At 34.9% G+C, this 25,881-nt stretch overlaps 1 long non-coding RNA gene across 1 annotated transcript; it reads left to right on the top strand.

Annotated features, from left to right (window-relative positions):
- Positions 1 to 430: 430 nt before the first annotated feature.
- LOC139362174 (uncharacterized) lies at positions 431 to 10,750 on the top strand. Its single transcript, XR_011620534.1, has 3 exons — positions 431 to 511; positions 1,719 to 1,843; positions 10,628 to 10,750. It is a non-coding gene; the product is annotated as an uncharacterized lncRNA (long non-coding RNA).
- Positions 10,751 to 25,881: the final 15,131 nt, after the last annotated feature.

Raw genomic sequence — 25,881 nt, 5'->3', positions numbered from 1 at the left:
CAAATGGATAAGGAAGACTTTATTCAAAACTATTTTTTATATAAGGGAGATTGGACCATACTCTACTAAGAAAAAAGACGAAGTGAGCTAATAGAAGAGTAATGAAGGACGTTAGGGGGGATGAAATGTGAGCACACTGAGTTACTTCTGAGTCTGCAAATTGTTTTCTCTGTGATGAAGCCTGTGTTAGTTTTTTCTCACACTGCTATCAAGAATACTACCTGAGACTGGATAATTAGAAAGAAAAAAGTTTTAATTAACTCACAGTTCATCATGGCTAGAGAGGTCTCAGGAAATTTACAATCATGGTGGAAAGCTAAGGGGAAACATGGTGGCAGGGGAAAAAAAAAAAAGAGAGCAGGAGAAACTTCCATTTATAAAACCATCAGATCTCGTGAGAATTCACTCACTATCATGAGAACAGCATGGGGGAACCGCCCCCATGATCCCGTCACTTCTCACCGGGTCCCTCCCTCAACACCTGGGGATTACAATTCCGGATGAGACTTGGGTAGGGATACAGAGCCAAACCATATCAAAGCCATTCGTGTTCGTTAATTAATGCCTCTTAAAGTTAGCTTCTTATCCTCCCCTAAGGATTAGTAGATAGAAGTGCAGTTTTCTCAAATGTTTATATTTCATCTGGATAAAGAAATTTCTGGGTCATAAAACTAGGAAGAAAAGTGAAAAAGATTTGCACACACTTTAAAGTGGCAGGGATAGAATTTATAATTTTAAGTTTTCAGAAAATAAATGCTCAAAAAAAGGGCAGTCAGGAGCCTATAGTTAGAATGAAATTTGTCTAAAGTTTAATCAAGTTGAAGGAATATTAAGACTATCTTTGTAAAGACTCAAAAGGTATAATTAATTTACATATGAAAATGGAGTTAATTATATTTCCTTTCTTAGAATATTCCACTAAATACATCAAATTCTTCATAGGACTGGTAGAACTCAGAAAAGAAATAAAAATCGTGTTTATATTTGTCTTTCAAATTAGATTGTTTTAAAAAGCATGATTTAACAACTTGGCATAAAAATATGGTTTTACATAGCAAGAACCATCCACCTGAGATCACATGAGTGGAAAAAGGCTTTTTTCTGGAACTCCAAGTTTTTTTTTTTTTTTTTTTTTTTTCTAAATGCTATACAGTCGGGTAAATAATTGATATTCCCTGAAGACTTTTTTTATATAAGGAAATAAAGTTATTTCTCTTTGATTAGCAAAATTTCAGAAATTTGGCTAGAATAAAACTAGAGAAAAAATCCTTTCATTAGGTTTTTGTTTGTTTTGTTTTATTTTTAATTTACATATAAGAACTATATCTATGGGGTACAATGCGGTGTTTCAATGCCCATATACAACGTATAATGTATACAAATTAGGGTAATTAGTATATCCATCACCTGAAACAGTTACCATTTATTTTTGGTGAGAATATTAAAAATCTTGTCTTCTAGATATTTTGAAATACACATTGTACTATAATAACTCTACTATGCAATGCAGCACTAGAATTTATTTCTCCTTAATATAACTTTGTACCCATTGATTAACTTTTCCCCTTCCTCATCTCCACTTCCCAGTCTCTGGTGACCACTATTCTCCTGTCTACTTCTGTAAGATCAACTTGTTCTAGATTGGTTCATCCAGGTTCAATCATGTTGCTGCAAATGTCAAGATTTTGTTCTTTTCTTTTTTTTTTTTTTTTTTTTAGACGGAGTCTCGCTGCTCTGTCACCCAGACTGCAGTGCAGTGGCGCGATCTAGGCTCACTGAAACCTCTGCCTCCTAGATTCAAGCAATTCTCCTGCCTTAGCCTCCTGAGTAGCTGGGATTACAGGTATGTGCCACCACGCTAGCTAATTTTTGTGTGTGTGTGTATTTTTAGTAGAGATGGGATTTCACCGTATTGGGCCAGGCTGGACTCAAACTCCTGACTTTGTGATCCACCCACCTCAACCTCCCAAAGTGCTGAGATTTCAAGCGTGAGCCACGGCACTCAACCACAAGATTTTGTTCTTTTTATGGCTGAATACTATTTCATTGTATGTATAACAAATATTCTTTATTCATTCAAAGATTGATGGGCATTTAGCTTTAATCTATATCCTGGCTGTTGTGAATAATGCTGCAATGAACATGGGTGTAGATATCCCTTTGACATTCTGATTTAATTTTCTTTGGATATTTGACCACTAGTGGGATTTCTAAATGACATAAGATCCTTCTACTTAAGTGAGCTTCTTATAACCACTCCCCACAATGTTGGCCCAGATTAGGGAAACTTGATAGCCTTCAGGAGAATCCCAATCAGAAAGAACTTGTTTTCTATTTGGAACCTTGAAAAAAACTCAGTGTCAAAGTGTAGTGCTTGTAGAACAGTGAAAAGGTAGAATGGCTTAGTTAGACAAAGAGAAATACCAGGATAATGTGTACTGTTTCTCATGAACTGGTTATGGTCTGCAAGAAATTTAGATGCTTTTGTATGCTTCGGCAGGAGAAAAAGACTTGGACAAACGACACAAGCCAATGGACCTAGATGTCCTGGGCTTTGAACAAGAAGAGCCCAGAACATTGAGATCTCATAACTAAGGGCATTGACATGTAGCATATACATCAGGAGTGGAGATCTACACACTCCCAAAAGCTGGTTTGTACTTGCTACATCCCTGGTGGATGACATCAAGGATGTGGAGGATGGTATCATTCTAGAGGTTTCTTCCAATGACACCTTGTAACCTTCCTCTGAAGCCAGGATTCATCCAGAAAGAAGGAAAATGTAAAGAAAACTATAAAGACTACTACCTGAGACTGGGTAATTATAAACAAAAAAGGTTTAATTGACTCACAGTTTGTCATGGCTGGAAACGCCTCAGGATATAAGTTTTTTTAATTTTTTTTTTTTTTTTTTTTTTTTTTTTTTTTGAGACGGAGTCTTGCTCTGCCGCCCAGGCTGGAGTGCAATGGCCCGATCTCAGCTCACTGCAAGCTCCGCCTCCCGGGTTCACGCCATTCTCCTGCCTCAGCCTCCCGAGTAGTTGGGACTACAGGCACCAGCCACAGCGACCAGCTAGTGTTTTGTATTTTTTAGTAGAGACAGGGTTTCACCGTGTTCGCCAGGATGGTCTCGATCTCCTGACCTCGTGATCCGCCGTCTCGGCCTCCCAAAGTGCTGGGATTACAGGCTTGAGCCACCGCGCCCGGCCATAAGTTTTTTTTTAAAATACCAACAAAAGAAAGTGGTAGTATTCTGTACCCAAAAGTAAAACAATCTATCATTATATCAGAAATACTATAAACTTTTTCTATAACAAAAAGTTGACTGATTGTTTTTTAATGTTTGTGCCATATGTCATTTCTTTAGTATTTTGTTACTTAACAGGAGTTATTTTCTAAAATGTACAGTAATATAAAGCTAAAAGGAATGAAAATTATACATGGCAAGAAATTATTTGATTAAACAATAAAAGTACTAAAATAAATAATTTTTGATGCCCATTGCTTCCAGAAACAAGGCCAGTGGCTAAATTTATATTATTTCATAAAAACTGCTCATGGTCTGCTCAAGCTTCCCTGACTTGCATACATGAGCTATTAACAATGAGTATCCATGATTTTTATTGCAAAAATCATATGCTGCACCAACTTCAACATAGAATTACTCTGGAATCACTTTGGATAAGTACAGCAGGACTGGCTATATGGATATATGACCACTACAAGGACAGAGGACCCAGCAAAGAAAAGGGTGTCATACCTGGTTTAATGCTTTGACCTAACTGTCTTAAAATTCTAAATAATTTTGTCTCAGAACTTCTGTTTTGTAAGTGATGTTTGATGAGACAATGAAGAAAGCATGTAAAGAGGGGAGATACACTCTATGTGTGTCTGGCATTTCTTGTCACCTCATTTTACGTGTGCTAGGGAGGCCTCAGGAGCACAGAATTCTGGTGGACTTGTAATCCATAAAAATTGAGCAAGACTTATGAAAAGAGTACAAAGTAACTGTGTGAGGTCTATGGGTAAGCATGAGTACTGACAACAATTAGAGGCCATGCTTTCCATCTGAAACAGAACTTGTTTTGAATGTCTAAAGAAGGCAATGAGGCTCTAAGAAGCCCCAGAAACCAAGGAACCATATGGTATCTTTTCTTACTCATATTATTTCCCTTTATTAATCAAGCACTTACCCTGAAAATGATGGCATAGAAGGAAACAGAAAGAGCAACCCATAATTCCTTTTTCTTTCATTTCCTCCTTACATTTACTTCTTTTACATGCATAGTCAACCAACTGCAAATCAAAGGTAGAGGGTGTTGGTTGACTGCATGTATAAAAAAGTAACATAAACACATAGTTTTGTATAGCATTTCTACTGTTCTGGTAAGAATGAAATGCATATCCATATACAAGCTATGAAATACACATGTGTAATTTCTGCATATGAATTAAATGTTCTTATATTTGCATTTAAAACTGGTATTATGCAATATAATGATAAATAATGACATTATTTTATTTATTTATTTATTTTGAAACGGAATTTCACTCTTGTTGCCCAGGCTGGAGTGCAATGGCACGATCTCAGTTCACCGCAACCTCTGCCTCATGGATTAAAGTGATTCTCCTGCCTCAGCCTCCCAAGTAGCTGGGATTACAGGCACCCGCCACCACACCCGGTTAATTTTGTGTTTTTAGTAGAGACAGTGTTTCACCATGTTGGTCAGGCTGGTCTTGAACTCCTTACTTCAGGTGATCCACCTACCTTGGCCTCCCAAAGTACTGGGATTACAGTCATGAGCCACTGTGCCTGGCCTCGACGTTCATATTAATAACTTAAAATATTAATGTATCTTTGTGTAGCCTGACATAAAATAGCAAATAAAAACACTGTTAGAAATCAGAAAGAAACTTCAGGGAAGAAAGGAAAATCTTGTACATGTTAGTTCTTTTAGCAGCAGACTTTTCGTACATTTTTAACTAGGTTTTCCAAGTTTTAATTTCACGTTGAACCCCACAAGTCGTGCCGGTGAGCATGACAGCATTCTTTGTTGCAATTCTGCTGGTTCTTGGCCTTTTTTTCCTGCTACCAGGATTACATTTTGCTGTTGAGATCAGGATCCTGACGAAAACCAACTTGGGCATTAGTAAATAGAAACCTGTTTCAAAAGCTATTGTTTAATAATTAAACATGTCTTCAACTTTTAAACCAAGGTTGTTTAAAATGGCTCCTTTGAGGCATATTGATTAGTTTGATGCCAGTTGTCCTTCTTCCTGGAATTGATACATTCTGAAATGTTCAATCCAGCCTGAAGTAGGCAAAATAGAGAGCCATGGAAAAATAAATATGCTATGTGCTGGCTGATGTATAGAAGTCAAACACATACAGTATGATTTCTCATTGACAATAAAATAGTGGACCTCTGTTTTATGAATTTCTCACCAGTACCATAAATAAATTTCAAAAACAGAGTTATCTTTTGATAATGACAATGTTGATATTAAAGCAATATTATTTGAGATGTCCTAAATAATATGCTGCACTGTTACTTTTTTGATATAATAATAAAGTATTTTACTCTAAACTTTCCTGACCTTTATAGCAATCCTTAAAAGCACCTCTAAAGCACTGGTTGTCACAGATATTTAAGACATGGCTTCTAACATAAATGCTGTGCATCACATGCTAGCAGAACACTTTGCCAGCAAAGTCAGCAAATTACAAGAAATGCACATTCCAGAACTTTCAAAGATCAGGTCATCCCTGTTCATCCTGACCCGAAGAAGATAAGAGTTATTCTGGTTCATAGGTTCAGAGTCTGCACCAATAGACCCTGACATTTGAAATGCCCCCTTGAACTCTTTCTGTTCCCAATTTTAGAAAACACTAAAAATTCTAGTCAGTGTCTCAGCACTCACACAAGCTGGCCTCAGAGATGGCACAGCACATGACCCTTAGAAATAAGGGAGATATTATCAGAGGCTCCTCGTTTTTATAGGAGGTAAGTGTTACAAGGTAGGATGAGAAGAGGATGAAGAGTGATGTTTAATGAAAAGGATCTATTAGGTTTCTGTGTTACATCTGAAAGGAAACAAAACTATGACCTATTTTAGGCATGCTGCCCAACACATATGGCCACTGTGCATAAAAGATAAGCTTGGTTGTGCTACAGAGTGCTGTGGCTTAGAGGCATGCTGCTTGGGCACAGTTCTAGAGAGCTTGCTAGGGGTGGTGATGTTGGCATACGTCAAGGGAGGAAGGCTGAACACAGCAGAGGATGGCTATGTGTAATATAAAACATTGCATCAGATGCTGCAGAGTAAGCGGCTTCTGCCTGTACACCCAGTGAAGAGCCACATACTGGCATAAGAAATATAAGGTTTTCAAATGAACCTGTTTCATATTATTTCCTTTTTTCAAATACTCTTTCTGCACTTCTTTATTTTCTTTAGAATATCTAGTGACATGTACCAATTACATATTTGAGGTGGAATTCACTAATCAATACGTTATCCAAGATTTCCAAAATTTATTTTTCTTGCCCAGTTATTAAGGTCTGATAGGACTTTGAGACTGATTATTAATTGCAGTAAAAACATATATGTAATATTTATCATCTTAACCATTTTTAAGTGTACCATATGCTTATGTTAGTTACATTCACATGTAACTAACAGATGTACAACAGATTTCCAGAATTTTCTCAACATGCAAAACTGAAACTCTATATCAATTGAACAACAATTCTCACCTCCCTCCCCCACCTGGAAACCTTCATTTAGATACCTCATATAAGTGGAATCATACGATATTTGTCCTTTTCTGTCACTGGATTCCTCCTTCCTTCCTTCCTTCCTTCCTTCCTTCCTTCCTTCCTTCCTTCCTTCCTTCCTTCCTTTCTTTCTCCTTCCTTCCTTCCTTTACTCTTAGAATATTTTAAGATTGGATTCCTTTTGAATGAGTTATTGCTGCATAATATCTTACTGACATCAAGAGAAGTTAGAACTTCTAAAATAATATTAAGATTTAAACTTGTCTCAATATTTAAAGGTTTTTCATGGCTTTTGCTATAATGTTCTGATCAATGTCCATCCTATGTATCTTTGACACAATATCTTTTAATTTGGATTTAGGTATTTATAGAACTGGTCATTTTTGTTGAGATGTGTTTTTCCCTAGGTTAGGGCAATTATTTATTTTCCCGAGATATAAAATAGTATATTTTTACTCAATTTTTACCTCATAGCTATTTATGGATTTATAGTGTAGTGTTTTATTTCACAACTTCTGACTGAGTTTCTAGAAATTTGAAATTCTATTATTTTAAAAATGGATATGCATACACATATACACATAGGCACACATTCTCAAATCTTACTCCACAAGCTACAAACCTGTTGTAAAGTGCTGGTGAAAAAAATAAATTTATGATTTTTTGACTTTCAGAGAATATTATTCAAAACTGTAAACATCAGAATTATTTCATAAAATTGGAAGGAGAGTTTTTCAAGGAAACTCCCTAGTCTCTGTCACAGCTGCTGCGTTTCTGGTGTTAACCCTTAAGCCAGTGCCTTCCTGATGTTTCCAAATAAACAGTTATCTTCTATAAATTACTTATCTTTAAAAGAGCTAGAATTTTTGTTATCTGCTTCCAATTGTCATTTGCTATACTATCTTCTATTAGAAGCAATTTGAGGCTATGGACCTTCAAGGCCCTTTTGTCAGAAATTAGAGTTTATCCAATCATATAGTGTTTGAAAGTGATGAAACTATGTAGTTAGTGTTAAAATGTGAGACTCAGGTTGTACATAATACAAAGTGCAAAGATTATTTATGTCAACACCTGTGTTTGTTATAAAGAAAATCTCTTTTATGGCCGGCTAAAGTACACTAAATGGAGACAACCATCACAAAATAAAAGTACTGTAGGGTTAAATGGCTTCTTTAACTGCCATAGAGCTCTGAAAAAAGAAAGCACCTGCTTAGGACTTTAAATGCCTGGCTCAGAGCATGGAGACTATGTCTGCCTTTAAAACAGATCATTTAAAGTCACATAGCTGGCATATCAAATTAGATATAGAATTTCATTTCCTGGGCTGCTGTGCTACAAAATAGATCAAATTCAAATTCATAGCCATAATAAAATTATGGGAAGCTAAGAGCATTGATTGGCAGAGTACGACGCTCCTGAGGGGCAGAGTCGTGTCTTCCTGTTATGTGAGCTTGGCTCTCTTTTTCATCAGGATCTTCTTGTGACATCACGTGAGGAAGACTTTTTGCAAGGTAATACCAACTTTCCTTATGGCACTTAACCAATTACTAGAATCAGAGGATTCATTTCAAACCTAGGAAGAAGTTATATAACAAAAAGATGACAAGATTTTGCTGATTTATACTGGTGACGCTGGCACAGGGATCAGATTTTAATGAAATCCAGTGAAAGAGGGGAGGATATATTTTAAGTAGCCTTGGACTAGTACATATGCTCTTGTTTTTGTTTATTTTGATTGTTTGATTAAATGATTCCCGAACCCAAAAGTGGCCCACATGTAAAATGATATAACAAAACTTCTTTTTTATAATACAGAAGAAGGTATCCAAAGGCCTAGGTAGATAGGAAGGCTAGAGAATATATCTATTATATATGGCTGCTCACACATCACTTAAGTACATGTTTTCATCACTACAATAATGGTTTCCCTAAATCTCTATCCATAAACTTAACTTTTTAAAAATCATTATATTAGCCAACACTGATTTTGATCAAGAAGTACATCTGGGAACAGTGCAGTGGCTCACACCTGAAATCCCAGCTACTCGGAAAGCTTAGGCAGGACAATCACTTGAACCTGGGAGGCAGAGGTTGTAGTGAGCTGAGATTGCACCATGGTGCTCCAGCCTGGGTGACAGAATGAGACCTCTCAAAAAAAAAAAGTACACCCGATTAAGAAAGTCATTTTATATCAGTATTTAGACAATAGGCTCAAGCTTATTTTACATAAGTATTTAGACAAAGTGCTCATGCTTATGAAATTCACTAGGATTTATCATGTATCCCCCAAGAAGAGGTCACTGTCCTGATACATGGGTGATATGGCCTGCTATTATTAATACATCCACACTTACACTGTTACGTGGTAAGCCATATGTTAAAATACTGGCGTTTAGACACACAGTGTGGATATTTATACCAAATGCTTGTTGCTTTGGAAAGCTAATGCCATTTCCACCCTCAAAAACCATATGAGAATTGAAAAGTTTTTTGATTTTTTTTTTCAGAATCCAACTTCTGCTAGCTTCTAGACATTATTAACTTATTAGAAAGAAAACAAAAAGAGCACATTGTAATCATTTTATATAGTATATGGGTTATATTTAAATTTTACTATGAGGTTTAAAAGTGCTTAGCTAAGAAAATGTTAAGAATACATAAATAACTTAAAAAGGAACAAAATAGTGTTCAGAATAATTCTGTCACTTAGCCGTTGAGCATATGGCTAGAGGCTTCAGTTTCATTCTTCAGTAAAAATATACAGGTCTGCTATTAAGTAATTTCCCTATTTCTCAAAGTTTTAAAGTTTATCAGGTATATTCACATATTTAATGACAAAAAGTAATTTAATTACAAAAGTTATTAAAAGTTTGTAATTCTTCAAAAGTTAATTGAAAGAAAAAATATATTTAAATAACAATTTATTTTTATTCATTGTTCAGACTGAATGATATTTTTACCATGATTTCAGTATGTTGTTCTACGTTATATAATCTTTAGCAGAAAAAAAAATTCCCCATAGAAAAGTGTCGAAAATTAGGTTACATTATGGTAGTGTTATGCTTTTCTCTAAAATGTCTGGTCTCAGTTCTTTTTTGGAAATAAGTACTAAACATATATATACCCAACTAGATGAACTATTGATCTGTTCCACTGTGGAAACTCCTTGTACTTTTGTTGTTACTGTTAATTTTAGTTTTCTCTATTTTTGTCTAAGTGAACACTCAATTGTCACAGCCTTTGTTAAGAGTAACATAAAGGCCAATAGGTCAATACATGAAGCAGAGATTTTTAACACAGATATTTTAAATTATCTGTGCTACACAAAGTTGGCTCGTATAATAAGTATGTTTTCTCCTATCATTAATCAATCATTGCCTTATTTTGATAGTGCCTAGCACTATTACTGTATAGAAAAATTCTCATGGAAAAAAATTATCCAAGATTCAATAATTCAGTGATTTCTCAAGGTAAAGACATTCTGAATAATTTATCTTTGTAACATTTTCCAGTGTTTTCACATTGCCTGGCACATAATAAATTACTGACAAATGCTTTTTTGAACATTTATGAGAGCGATGTTGTGAAAAATGAGGTTTCTCTCTCCGTATTTGTGACTACATAAAGTTAACAATTGATTAATATGATTAATTTTCAACTTGATTCAAACAACGTTGTCTGGCATGCATAGGCACTGAATAATTCACGTTGAAATAAAGCTTATAATTCGCAGAGCTATATTGCTTTATTATCTTTGCCCAAATATTAATGTAAAATGTCTTATTCACTAAATATTTCAATTAATCTTCTAAGAAACCCACATGACCCTTACTCTACTTTAATTTCCACAGACTGTGAAAATACAACAAAAGTTGAAGAGCAGCTGAATTCCAACTGTGAGCACTTATTCGCCCAAATGAGTGATTTTTGTATTTAAAATAAGCTAAGGAAATAAAATTAAGGATGCAGTCTGAAACACAAAAGTACCTTGTGAAATTGAACATCAATGATATAAAAACTAATGAGATTTGCAAGAACCTCCTTGTCATTTTTAGGCATACATTAATGACATGGAAAAATTAAAGTAAAAAAATAGTAGGGCATAATTAGGAAATGTATTTTTTTAAAGAAAGCCACAGAAAATAAAGAAGACTATATACATCAGTAGAGTAATTCTATGCAGAATCCATTTCATTTATATAACACAATTTGTTTGTATCTTTTGCTTTACATATATTACATTGGACAGATTAGGCATTTGTAATTATCAGTGCAGATTTACAAATTAAGGACTGAAAATTAGATTTTAGATTAGGAATAGTGTGAAAATAATGGGTGTTCAAAAAAGTAAATATTTACTTTCTTTGGGTGATGAGGTAGATGCAATAATTTTAATACATCATTCATATGGTTAGGAAAGGGAATGGAGGAAATCGATAAATTTTATAAAATAATAAATACTATTGTAGCTAATTTTATTTTTTTCTTAGCATATGAAAGTATTGGTGATACTCTGTATTGTGCTTTTAGCACATTGGCAGATACCCTTATTTAGAGATTGAACCTATTTTGATCTACAATAATCCAGTACTTAGACACATGCACCTTCTAAAATGACTACAATGCAGAACTATTGGTCAAATTAATTTATTTAGCTAGAAACCACTCCATCAATCACTGCATGATTTTAAAATCATGTAGAATTAAAAAAGTGATATAATTCTTGCTTTAATTTTACAAAGCAAAGCAATTTTCATAAATTTTATTAATAATTAGTTTAAACTTTTAAGTTGCTGATTTACAATTAAATTTAGATTTGGAATAGATGTTTCTTTTCTTTTTCTTTTTTCTTTTTTTTTTTTTTTTTTTTTTTTGTTTTTGAGATGAAGTCTCGTCTTGCTCTGTCGCCAGCCTGGCTGGAGTGAAGTGTATTCTCTCTGCTCACTGAAACCTCCGTCTCTCAGGTTCAAGTGATTCTCCTGCCTCAGTCTCCCGAGTAGCTGGGACTACAGGTGCGCGCCACCATGCCCAGCTAATTTTTGTATTTTTAGTAGACGGATTTTCACCATGTTGGCCAGGACAGGATGGTCTCAATGTCTTGACCTTGTTATCGCTCACCTCGGCCTCCCAAAGTGCTGGGATTATAGGCCTGAGTCACAGCGCCTGGCCTGGAATAGATGTTTCTTATAGCTGCCATTTGCTGGGTTATGAGTTTCTAAATTTAAAACATGAGACATAGGTGTGGAAGTGTATCGTATTCCCCAAGACTCTAGTTTGAACATTCTTTTAATCTCCAAGGAGAAATGATAATTCAATAAGAAGCTTTCAAATGCACCGTTTTTTCATATAAAGAGTTGAAATGAAAAGAAGTATGACTACACAAGCGCATTTTACAGTTGACTAAGCAGTTCATTTAACCCAATCTATTTATACAAGAAATAGATTTTAACCAAGAAAAATGTACGTTAAATAAAATAATAATTTCCACACTCTCTTTATTATAGGTGATGTAAAGAGAATATGTTCTGAGGACTAACTCTGGAAAATATTTCCATTGTATTTGTTTCTATAGATTTAATGTTGTGATCTATTCTCTTTCCTCAGACACATACCTAAAACCTATGTTCTCTCTCCCAAAGTACACAATCTCTCATCAATTCACTCAATAATTTCCAAATATCATATTTAGCTAAATGTTTTAGGTAACATAGAACTGCTGTGATAGTTAAAACTAGATCAATTCTCATGTCTTCTACATAGTTCACATGTATTATTCGTAAGAAAAATGTTACCTACTTCACTGACTATTTGTACAGTATTCTCTCCACCCAGAATTGTTTTCCTAAGTTTCCTAGAGAAATTTCTCTTTCTCTAAAACTAAAGTTAAAAGTTACCTTCCTGAGAGATTTATCTGCACGTCTCCAAGCACAGGAAATACCTCCCTCACCTAATTTTTGTTCTCTTAACACCCAAATGGTCATTGGCATAACTGTACAGTCACAACTGTGAGAAGTTTATGTCAAAGTTATTGTCATCTTTATGTCCACAGCACCCAGAAGTCCCTGATTCTAAATACTTAATAAAATTTGAGATAAATTTTTTAAAATAATATGTTTATAATAAATGGTGTGTCTCTTCCTACAATGAATTCTGTTATTAAAAATCTTCAATTTCCGCCTAAGCACTGGGAAACTGAATTTCTATGTGGGTTTGGGAAAAGAAGGAATGAATGCTAGATAGTATCTCTTGTGGAAACAACTGTTGGCCATATTTTTGTCAGCTGTACCAAGGAATATTCCAGACATGCTAAGTTGGAATGCAGGCAAATATGTTCATGTCCCAAGGATATCAATTTTGTCTGTGAATGCAGCTGTGATAGTGTCATTTTATTCATTTCTTTATCCTAGTTAGGCAATACCTTCACCATTTCCCTCACGTTGCAATCTTAGCAGATATGTTCAGCTCAAACAAGGCTCTTTATTGAGACATATGGGCATAAGCATAACTTTACTGATATAACATTGACTGTTATTTACTAATTCTCTACTTACGATAGTTCCTTAATAAATTTACTCTATTTTACCATTGAAACTGATCTCAGTATTCAATGCCAACATCTATAAAATTTATGACAACAATTTCATTCTGATCTCCCTGACTCATTAGCTTCTAATTTCAATACACAATTAGCCCCAACTAGATTATTTTATGATATATTTTGTGTTATTTAATTCTCTTGCATAATTTCTAACATTTTACATTTTGTTAATGTCGAACAATTCTAACTTTCATTTAAAGCCTCATACTCTTGATTAATCTTAATTTCAGCTGGTCTTTGTTGCCTTTCTGAAGTTTCCTCACACTTCAACTAGATTTCTCACTGGCCTCTGACCAGGAGTTATGCATGTATTCTCTAAGCCTTGTTTTATGTTATTCACCTGATGAGAAATTTCTGTTAATTATGCAGCCTACTTAAACAATCATCTTTTGATTTTCTACAGAGTTCATTATATACACCACTACATACCTGTAATTTACTATCTATTACAGCTTATTTTCTTCTTAGGCATACAAGATTTATCTTTAAATTGGATTTTAAATAGAATAGAGTCTTATAACTGTTTTACACATTAAATCTATCATAGATTTTGTACAAAATCAGTATTAGTAATATCAGTTTATTCCATAAAATTATCCTTTCAGTTCCCTTTATTACATATGTATAAATTATTCTTTCTCTTGTACTAAAATTTATGTTTCTAAAATTCACTGATTTCTGAAAAATATTTCTCATGAAAAATGCCAAAAATGTGTATTTAAATTGATTTTATTTCATCTTTTCAGATTTATAACTGCTATAGCCAAAACTGGAACGTTAGAATCCAATAGTAGTTGTTATAAGCTTATGACAATCCAAATATGTGTTACTCTCTGTTATGGTGGTTTTCTTATACTTTTTGACCCACAGAGATGGTTAAAATTACACCAATTTTCTATCCCTCCTTGTTATTATTTGGTTTACAATGTACTTTGTAGTTTATCTATTTCATTCTGGGCTCACTTTGTGACTGGTTTTGACCTGTAGAAAGTAGAAGTTATACATACATAGCGTGCAAATTTGTAGTCCTGCCGTCAAAAGACATTGCCACATCAATGTGAACAAACCTGGGCTGAGTGATGGGAGACCATATGAAAGCAAGCAACATTATCCCAATCGAGGCATCTTAAACCAGCCAACCCACAGTGAGCAAGTCTAGCTGAGATCAGTTGAATCTGCAAAGATCAGCAGAACTGTGGAGTAATATGGACTAGGGAGCTCCTTCAGGGAGAAGTGGGTCCCACTGAAGGAACATGTACTGCCCACAGAGGGGAAGATCTGTGAATACCTTCACAGCAGGATTTCAGAACTGAGAGGAACAAATGAATGCTGTGTGCCTCCTATCTATTCTCTTTCTAATGCAACTATTTCTTTCTCTGCTGTAATATTTAAAATGTGGGATTTATGTAACTTCTTATGCTCCTAGACGTCTGGATCAAGAGGATTCATATAGGAGGAGGCACATCCACATTTGCTGTAAATAAAGAGATTCTGACATTGGAGTCAGACTGGGGACAGGAGTTGGGTTGGGGTGAGCCCATTTTGCATATGAGAAGGGACATGAAAAAGTGGTGCCAGTAGCTGGAGTTCATTAGTTAGTTAGAAAGTTAAAAAATGCCCTTCTTTGCCATCTATTCAGTTATCCACCCTTTTTGTGATGTGACTTCACAACTTTCTCATTAAAAGTCGGTCTGCACTTCCTTACATTTTAAATGTGCATTGGCCATGTGTTTTGACTAAGAGGTTTAATTGGAAGTGAAATTGTACTAGATGTGACACTACATTTCGTAAGATTTTGCACACTCCTGCTCTCTCTCCATAGCTTTTCACTAGCATGAGATCTAGTCTTTTAGAAAATGAGACCACATAGATCCAACCTCTGTCCCAGCAGAGGTTGTCTTCTACCAGCCAGTCCCAAGGCAACTAGCCAGTAGACAACAGATATAATTGGCATTAGCTATGACTAGCTCAGGTTAACAGAACCACCTGCACACCCTTTACACTCCTAACTCAATAAATCTGATTATTTTAAGCCATAAAGTTTTTGGTTAGTTTGTTACATGCCAACAGATAACTGATAACTTTTCTATAATTCAAATGATTGAATGTTTACTAAGCCCTTGATATGAGAACGTTGTTTACTAATTATTTTTCCCAGTGTTTTAATCAATATACATATTTTTCATTAAGTATTGGTATATTCTTGATACTCCAGTTTCCTACTGCACCCCAGAGATGTGCATGTTAGGATAAGTGGTGTGCCTAAATGGTCTCAGTCTGGGTGTGTGTGTGTGTGTGTGTGTGTGTGTGTGTGTGCGCATCCTGCCATGGAATTGCTTTCTATCTAGGAGTGGTTTCTACCTTGCACCCTGAATGCTGGAATAGGCTTCAGCCACCCATGTCCTCAAATTGGAACAACTGGGTAAATAATTACTTTACTTGGTTCCATTAATCTTTTTAAAATATATGTATAACTCACATTTATTCCAGTGTTTAATATTTAAAATGTTTGGTCTTTATTTAGACATTTGGTGATGTTTCTGTGACCAGGAATATGCTACAGGTATTAACTTTTGTTTATACGGTAAACTTGGTTTGTTTATATCTTCCTTCACTTAAAGTAGCAGTTTCTAAGAACATACTAAGAATGTTAGTGAGGGCTAGGCGCAGTGGCCCAGGCCTGTAATCCCAGCCTGAGATGGGCTGATCATTTGAGGTCAGGAGTTCAAGATCAGCCTGGCCAACATGCTAAAACCCATCTCTATGAAAAATACAAAAATTAGCCAGGCAGGTGGTATCACGTGCCTGTAATCCCAGCTACTCAGGAGGCCGAGGCAGGAGAATTGCTTGAACCGAGGAGGCAGAGGTTGCAGTGAGCCGAGATCGTACCATGCACTCCAGCCTGGGCAACAGAGCCAGACTCCGTCTCAAAAAACGAAACAAAACAAACAAACAAACAAAGAAACGTTAGTGAGGACTTCTTGTATATTTCCACAAAATCAATTCAAATCTTAAAAAAGGTCTACCTACATAAAGAGCTCTCAAAATTCCTGCCACTAAGAAATATTAGGAAAATATAAACTACAGACTGTATCTCTATAGAGACAAAATATATTTTTTAAATTACTTACCATTATTTTTTGGAGGAACAAATAATAGGTCTGTTTCCAACTGTTAGAAAATCAAGGAGCTGGGCCAGGCACGGTGGCTCACACCTGCAATCTCAGCACTTTGGGAGGCTGAGGCAGGCAATCACCTAAGGTCCAGAGGTCAAGATCAGCCTGGCCAACATGGTGAAACCCATCTCTACTAAAAATACAAAAATTAGCCGAGTGTGGTGGTGGGTGCCTGGAATCCCAGCTGCTTGGGAGGCTGAGGCAGGAGAATCACTCGAACCCAGAAGGCAGAGGTTGCAGTGAGCCGAAATCCACCACTGTACTCCAGCCTGGGCGACTAAGGGAAACTCCAGCTCAAAAAAAAAAAAAAAAACCGAAAGTCAAGAAACTTGTCATCCAATCCAACAGACAGATATATTTAGGAATCAGACAATACTTTAAACTTCTAAATCAACAAATGCCGTTTAGTTTCAAAAAGGTGAGTTAGGAACAGACGACGATTGGGACAAGAAGAAGGAAGGTTTTCAGGCATGTATGAGTTGAAATGAGCAAACCAGGTACAATGAATAGTGAGTTGAGGGTCTTCCCTTGCACGTACAAAGAAGATTGGCTGACATTGATGAGAAACATCGACAGAAATCAGAGGCCCTCATCATCAGAGCAAACAACATGCAGAGATATCATTTCAAAGTATAAGAATCTGAAACTGTATTCAAAAATATAAACTCATTTTAAAAGAAATCTCTCAAATTGATTCTTCAATTATTTTAAACCATATTTTAACAAAAGAAATTTGCATTTTTATACTAAATACGCTTTTATATTTTGACATGAAGTTGATGAATACCCAATATATATGAACCAAAATGAGTTCAACTGAATCTGCTTGCTTTTTCTTCTAGAGGTTATCAAGTTTTTAGTACTTTTAATTAACAAAATGATTTATCAACTAATTAAAAATCGACTTTTTGGAAAAACTCTTAATTTTGCAAGGATACTTTTGCAATATCAGGACAATTTTCTGTTTTCAAGCTGCAATTTTTTTCTGACAGTTTTAGAAAATAGAAACAAAACATTGGGTAATATTCTATATAGATTTGATTACTATAATATGTTACATAATCTAATTTCATTTTTTGAGCCCAAACATAATTATAATTCTTTAATTTTTGTGTTTAAAAACTTTATTATTTAATTAATTATAAAAACAAAGTTATTTGTCTTTGCATATTATCAAGAATTATTAAATATATGTATGTTTTAATTTTAATTCATAAAGGTTTAAAATGTATGTGAAATAATTTAGACATTTCATGACTTTTCAAGGAAAATGTTAACAAAGGGAAAAAATATGATAACTATGTTCAATTTTTCTGTTAGGAACATCTACTGAAACCTTTAGTGATTCAATAACACAGAAAATGCCCAGTGGTCTGAGGTGATTCTGTTATTTAATTAATTAATTATTTATTTATTTTTGAGACAATGTAGCCCTCTGTCACCCAGGCTGGAGTGCAGTGGTATGATCATGACCTGATACAGCCTTGACCTCCCAGGCTCAAGAGAACCTCCCACCTCAGCCTCCTAAGCAGCTGTGACTACAGGTGTGCACCACCATGCCCAGCAAATGCGGGGCTTCACCACATTGGCGAGACTGGTCTTGAACTTCTGGGCTCAAGTAATCTACCATTCTCGGCTTCTCAAAGTGTTGAGATTACAGGCACGAGCCACCACACTGAGGTGAATCTATAACAAGCCCAGACCTAGCTGTGAATTGAAGAACATCAAAATAGAAGCGAACAAAATCAAATGAAGTTTCAAAAGACAAATTATTTTTGATAAATAAATAGCTAAAAGAGGAAAGACAATAAGGCAATTGTAGCTCAGTAATTTGTTAGAAATATTGATGAAAAATTGTCAGGCAATCCATATTAGCTTTTGGTGTAAGTAAATTGGGTATAATTCAGCTATGTGCTTTTCTTTGAACACAGATAAAAAATAGTGGCATCTGCTTCTCCCTTCCTAGGTATACTCAATATTAGGTTTATCTAAATAGGAAGAGTGGCTATAGCCAATGAAGGAGAATTTTCAGCTGGAAAACAAATGACCCTACATTTATCAAAACTTTATTTTCTTAATCTCTACTAATTCTATCCCTGGCCATGGGGACTTACATGATATAATTACCTGCCACAGCTTGCCATGGTTCTCAGGCAGAAGCATCTGCAAGTACACAAGCCTGGACACCAGGAAGAGTTCTCAAACTATGGTCAAAAACATGTGGTTGGATAAATGTCACAATTCATTTCTCCTCTGCATTGTCTGCTGTCTGGGTAACTGGAGAGAGAAAAAAAATGAATTATAATGAATATTCGGCATTATAGAAGCAGAAAGCAAAACGAAGAACAAAAAGTGTGAAATGATCCAGGTCATTATCTGTCCCAATATCTCACTCACTGCCAAAGTTATTTCTCAAACATCCACCTGCAACTGGACATCAATTTTATTTGTGGCTAGATTAGAGATGGATATCTCATCATCTCACGGGCAATTAATTTACAATTTGTGTAGTTAGTTACACTAACAAGAAGTTTCTCCTTTCACTTGAGTGGCAGTGAACACAGGTTAAAGGCAAGGATCCTGAAGACAATCTTCCCAAACATTGTGAGTTTGAATCAAGGTGTTACCATTTATTAGAATCATACTATGTGTACCACATTACCTTTCTGTATATCAAGTCATTCATCCCCAAAAGGGGGAAAAGAATAATGCCTTTTTGGAGAAACTAGTATGAAGGATAAATGTGGCATACCATCTAAAGTCTGAAGCACAATTTTTGGATAACAATCTATGTAAGAAACTTTTTTGTTATAAATTATTCTAAAATAATGTTTACTCACTTGTCCTAAAATATCCTATGCCCAATCTGACTGTCACTGGAAAGGCTTTCTAATATTTATTCCTTTACTTTTACAAGGGAAAATAATTCTATGTATTCACGTTTTCTTTGTAAGATTCATTTCTTACCTTCATCACTCTATTTACCTTCTAGACACAAAACATCTGCTACTGTGTCTTCTAAAATATGGTGTCCAGAACAAAAAGAACAAAAAGTCACTTCAGATGTGCTCTCGCAGGAGTACAGAATTTAAAGGGAACTGTTTTTTTTTTTTTTTTTTTTTCTCATAGCCATAAAATACTGATGGTTTGTACTAAGTTGTTTTGTTTTGTTTTAATTCATATGAAGTGTAGTTAGGCTAAGTCACTTACTGATGGTTCACTGTGTTTGCTGTGAAAAACAGAATAAGGTAGGAGTTTCTAGTTGTCCATACGAGGTCCCATTATTTTGGCATGGATCAGATTTCCTACTGAACAGACTTTTTAAAAATTCTACTTCTATAACCATGCTAACATTTGCTCCATTTGGTAGCATAGGTTGATGAATATCTTTTATCCTTTGAAATATTTAATGAATATAGGGTCAAGTCTGAATTTCAAGGAACATCACTATAGACAATCCAACAGACTAACATTGATGTTTTGATTGATATGCTTTGGATATGGTTGTTATAGCAGGTGTTAATTTATCTCACTTACATGAAACCTGCTTCACATTTCTACCTTGTAAACAAATTTTTTTTTTGAGAAACTTTGCAAAACATCTGACAAAAATAGGTATATTTTGTCAACATTATGTTTCCCAAATATCTGGAATGCTATTATAAAAAAAAGAGCTAGAGTAATCAAAGAGGACTAATTCATATTCATAATAAGTCTATAATTATAACTCAGCAATAACTGATAAATTCACAAGCATTGGTTAGATGTGGCACATGGATTCATATAAGGGAATGTATGGTCATGCAGGCAATGAAAGAACCATGGGTGGTGTGGCAAATGTTACTGTTTACCAAAAATGTTTCTTATTTCTCTGAGCTATAGTTAAGTTCATTTTTCAACCTCTCTTGTAGTTAAACATCACCATGTGGCTGAGTAGTAACTAACCTGTGGAATGTTTGCAAGGTAGTGGCTGAATTGTTTTTAAATAGAATGTGCCTCTTTTTCCTTTTAATTCTAGGTAGTGAAAATGGTTAATAGGGCTCTGGAGAATGGCCAACACCACATCATGGATGCATCCTGGTGTCTGAATCACCACATTGAAGAAAATAGCCTGCTGATGAGGAATATCAGCTTACAGAGAGTGAGAAATAAGCAGTGTTCATGTGCTCATGCACGTGCAGTGGGTGAGGCACTAGAGTCATTATAAAATTCAGGGTTATAGTTACAGTAGTGAAGTCAATCGAAGCAATCCCACTTGAATCTGTTAGATATTTTAGTGAATTAGTGGTTGCCTAGGACTGGAGGAATGTAGGTACAGTAAGTGACTATTTAGATAGTACAGGTTTCATTTTGGAGTGATGAAAATGTTTTAGAAATAGAGGTAACAGTTGACCAACATAGTAAGTATTCTAAATCACTGAAGTTTAAACTTTAAAATGATTAATTTTATGTTATGTACATTTTACCTCAATAAAAGGAAATGTTATTAGAAAGTTTAAAAATCAAACAGAGAAGGAGAAAAAGAAAGAGAGAGAGAGTTTCTTCAAGTCCTCTTCCATCAGATATTTTCACTGCTACCTTCTTCACCTCCTTCAGGTCTTTACTGAGGTGAGATCTTCCCTTACCAACCTATCGGAAATTGCAATTCTTTTATTGATACTTATTCTTCTTGCTTTATTTTTCTCCTTAGCACTTACATCTAACTTGCTATGTCTTTTTTTTTTTTTTTACACTGTTTATTGCCTGACTTCTCCCATGAGAAAGGTTAAAGGAGAAATAGCTGGTGTTAATTTATCTCACTTATATGAAACCTGCCTACTTTCTAATAGAGAAAGTAGGCTCTATTAGATGAGGGGTTCTTTAAACTGTTGTAATTCCAATTACAATCAGTATTTTATCTTATATTTAATTTCATTCCCAAAAAATGTTTCCTATATCATTTTCAGTTCAATGAGCCTTTCTAGAGAAAACTGAAGTAAATAGCAGTTGGTGTACTTTGCTATTACAATATTATCCATCAGTATCACACCACTAGCCTCAAGCAGTGATCCAACTATTCTTTCATCACTTAGTGGTGAATATATTTAACAATCAATTCAACTTTTGGCAAGTTAAAGAGCTCATGTGTTAAAATCAGTTCTTTTAATATTTTAGACATGCTGATATTATTCTTAAAATTCAGTGCCACTCTTAAATTCCTCACATGCTTTATGTTCCTTATTTCCATCTTAGGTTACCTCACCCTTTAATTTCCTCTGAGCTCAGAGGAAATTACTTTTAACTTTTAAACTTTTAAAGTACTTTTAACTAATAACTTTAAAAATACAATTTATTTTTTCCTATACACTGAGACCATATGTCATTGCACAGCAGGAGATATTTTATTGGTAGTGCCTTCTAGAATGATTGAGATATTGACCATTTTAGGGGAATAACATAAATCATGTTTATTTAAATTTTTAGAAGCATGTTTCCCTAAACTTTAGGATCCAAGAGTAATTATGATCTGCTTTTCATTTAAATGATTATCATAAATGTGAAGATGGCATAATTATGATTACTCCTTCCCCAGGTGGCCATCCTTCCCTATTCAACAACTCTTATTTCTTTTTTATTGAGTGTCCATGAGAAACCTTTTCAACAACAGAATGTTTTTGTTTCTCCAGATAGAATTGAAGATTTTAATTAATTTATTTTACAAAGCAAAATAATAAAATTCATAATCTTATCCTAATCCTCAGAAAATATATGATTGCCATAGAGCAAGTTAAAATTTAAAATAAGTCAATGATCTCCATAATTGCTTGTAGAACCTTTGTGCTAATATTCAGTGTGTGGAACACTGTGGTAGTCATGTTTCCTACTCTCATAAATCGAAGGAGTGAATTTGATTTATTTTAGCAAAATATGGCTGTTCATATAACTTCTGGATGGATAGAGTTCCTTAATAACCATTGTGGCATGCCTCAGAGTCAGTTTTGTAACCTATTTTAGGAAATATCTTCTATCCTTTTAAAGGATGAGTTGTTTGAAATCTACTTCCACCAAAACAAAGATCACTTACTTTTATCTTTTCTTTGAATTGTACCTAAATATTAAATCAACTCTAGGAATAATATGATGGAAGATGTGATAAACAAATTATTCTCACATAGAACTACAATTTTCTTGAGATGTAATTTCAACTGAATGTCTTCCTGATGTACTCTGCTGCTCCAATTACACTTTCTGCTGAATCTGTTTTTGTTGTTGGTGCTTTTTGTTTGTTTAACAAAAAGCCTGAAAAGTATCTTTGCTGCTTATGCATTAAATATGCATAAATAGAAGCCTGTATGAATTATTTTACACAAGGAACATGTGATCAAATTTGGGACAACCCTGGTTTAGATTTTACTAAAGAAAGCATTTCTTGTAAAAAAAAAAAAAAAAAAAAAATCATCACCTAGACCTCTGTAATACCTCTGCAATTATGTCATTAAGATAATAGTTTTCTCATCCTACTCATTAAAATTCAACACACCCCTGCCTCCTGAAGCTTTCTACATTATTTGCAACTGTTGACCACTTCTTTTTGCAGCTCTCTACTTCTTATTTCTCTATGTTTACAATGTCAAATTTTCCCCGTTATTTAATTCCTTCTTAGTATTTTCTTTTTCTGATCATCTGTTACATATCTTGTTCCCAAGTTCCTGCATCTGGCATTCTGTTCTTGTTGTAGGCACTTTTATTGGTGACCTCTAAATCACAATATGGCTTTAAGTACCATGTAAATGCTTACAAACCTCAGAGCAAGATCTCCAACCTAATCATCTCCACTGAGTGCTATCAGACCGAAATGTCAAATTATACACAAAGCAGCTTATTTATAGCATGTTTCCCTACCCCTGTTTTATCTTTCCCAGTGGATGGAATCACCCAGCCAGTGTCACTCCTAATCTCTCTGCTTTCACTCGCCCTCTGCTATCTATTAGCCAAAAAGGGTTAGTCTACTTTCTTAATATCTCATATCTGTTCCTTTTTCTCATTCTCATCTGCTACTGCCCTAGTTTAGGATATACTGTTTTTACCTGAGAAATTGGAATAACTTCCTAATAAATTTCATCCCCATTCTCGGTTTCCCAAAATCCACCCTTCACACAATAGCTGAGGTGATCATCTTGTAATGTCTATTGGTAAAGCCATTTCTGTTTATAGTTTTTCAGTGAATTCCTATAAGCTCAATTACTATAACATGGAGCCAAAGGCACTTCATGTTCTATTAGATACCAACTTCTGTAGTGTTGTCATTTGCCAATTCCTCAGGTTTCTCTTCTTCAGCTACACAAAACTCTCTATTTCAGTGGAATGACTACCACTGCGGAAGCATATCACATTTCACTACTCTTCCCTTTCTCTACCTATTTTCTGCCCCATAACTATACAAATATTTGTTGGATAGTCAAACAAGCTCCCCAACGTGTGTGTGTGTGTCTGTGTGAGTGTGTGCACGCGTGTGTGTACCTCAAGTCATATTTCTCTTATTCCTGTCATATTTATGTACATACTTTATATGTGTACTTTTTTCACATGTGGCACTAGCCTGAATATCCCTGATTATCTCTTTACATATTTTAAGTACCCTGCAGGCAAACATGTTTTTTCTCCAGTAGTGTTAAGATGCCAAAAAAAATTATTTGAAAAGAATGAAGAGTAAAACCTTACACACACACACACACACACAAAAAAAAAAAAACTCTGAAGATTTATCACAATATATGATGATATGGTTTGTCTGCGTCTCCACCCGAATCTAATTATGAATTGTAACTCCCACAATTCCCATGTGTCATGGGAGGAACCCAGTGGGAGGTGATTGAATTATGGGGGCAGGTCTTTTCTGCACTAATCTCATAATAATGAAAGAGTCTCACAAGATCTGATGGTTTTAAAAATGGGTATTTCCCTGTACAAGGTCTCTCTTTTTGCCTGCTGCCATCTATGTAAAATGTGACTTGATCCTCCTTGCCTTCCACCATAATTGTGAGACCTCCCTAGCCACGTGGAACTCTAAGTCCATTAAACCCCTTTCTCTTGTAAATTGCCCAGTCTCGGGTATGTCTTTATCAGCAGCATGAAAACAGACTAATACATGCGATATCTAAATATTTGCTGAATAAAAGTAAATAAGGTATGGTTTTACTCTCCTATCATAGAAATACATGCCTTCACACAAATGCCAATGATGCCTTTTGAAATTTATTTACCTCATTGTTTTCGTAAGAGTTGATGAATTCATCAGCGACCACCTCGTAACAGTAATGTTCACAATTTATTTCACTGAAGTTGTATTTTGAATCCTTTGCATATGCAACATCTCTATTCTTTCCCTGTCAGCATGCCCTTGCTTATTTCCGTAAAACCCAATAATAATTGTGAAAAAAACCAATCCTCCAGCTATTCAATTTCAGGTCCTAATCTAGCCTTTCCCCTTCTTCTGTGTGTCCTCAGTCACATGACACTAAACTTCATTTTTGACACTGTGACACATCAAATTTTAATATATTCTCATTGTTTTTGAAGACCGTGCTCAGATCCCTCAGTTAGAATAATATTTGCTCCTGGGACAATGTTCTCAGAAAGCAACTTATTTTCTCACCAAATACTCACCTGGCCAAGGATTTTTCTAGATCTATACTATCCTTCCAGATTATAGCCATTTTTGTAGTTCACTGTAAAATCATTTTCTTGAAAGTTCGTACCATGCAGAAATGTTTTCACCATCACCTGGTGTAGCAAGGAATGCTGGTGTTTACCATTATTCATGCTTCTCCTTTGAACACACATAACTAACCTGTATTTCCCAGCTTTCTCATAATTGTGTGGGGCCATCTGAGTTACAGTCAATGGGAAATATACAGACCTAAATCATACTACTCCTAGGACTAACCTCTAAAACATTTCACTTGACCCTTCTCACTCTGTCTCTCCCCTCATCTCCCAGCCAGATGCGACAAATCTTGCAAAAAGCCAAGAACATGGAAGAATCTGAGGTACCTAAATCACCTTGAACACAATCTGCTATATACTCTTTTGGACTGTGATGTGAATTTAAGAAAGAGCTTTTTTGTTGTAATGAATGGGGTTTGGGTATTTTAAGAATAGCAATTGTTATCTGCTTTGATTAATACATCTTCCAAATATCAAGTATAATCTTACATTTCAAGGAGAATGTGACAAATGGCTTATTTTTTTTCTCTGTATTTGTACAATTTCCATTATTTTTGAGTGACTTTATGGCGCTCAGAATTTCTTAATATTTTCTGTAACTTATTTCTCATCATTTATCTTCAGT

Source organism: Macaca nemestrina, chromosome 3, assembly GCF_043159975.1.
Source record: "Macaca nemestrina isolate mMacNem1 chromosome 3, mMacNem.hap1, whole genome shotgun sequence".
NCBI classification, from domain to species: domain Eukaryota; kingdom Metazoa; phylum Chordata; class Mammalia; order Primates; family Cercopithecidae; genus Macaca; species Macaca nemestrina.
This window is presented reverse-complemented; position numbering and strand designations above follow the sequence as displayed.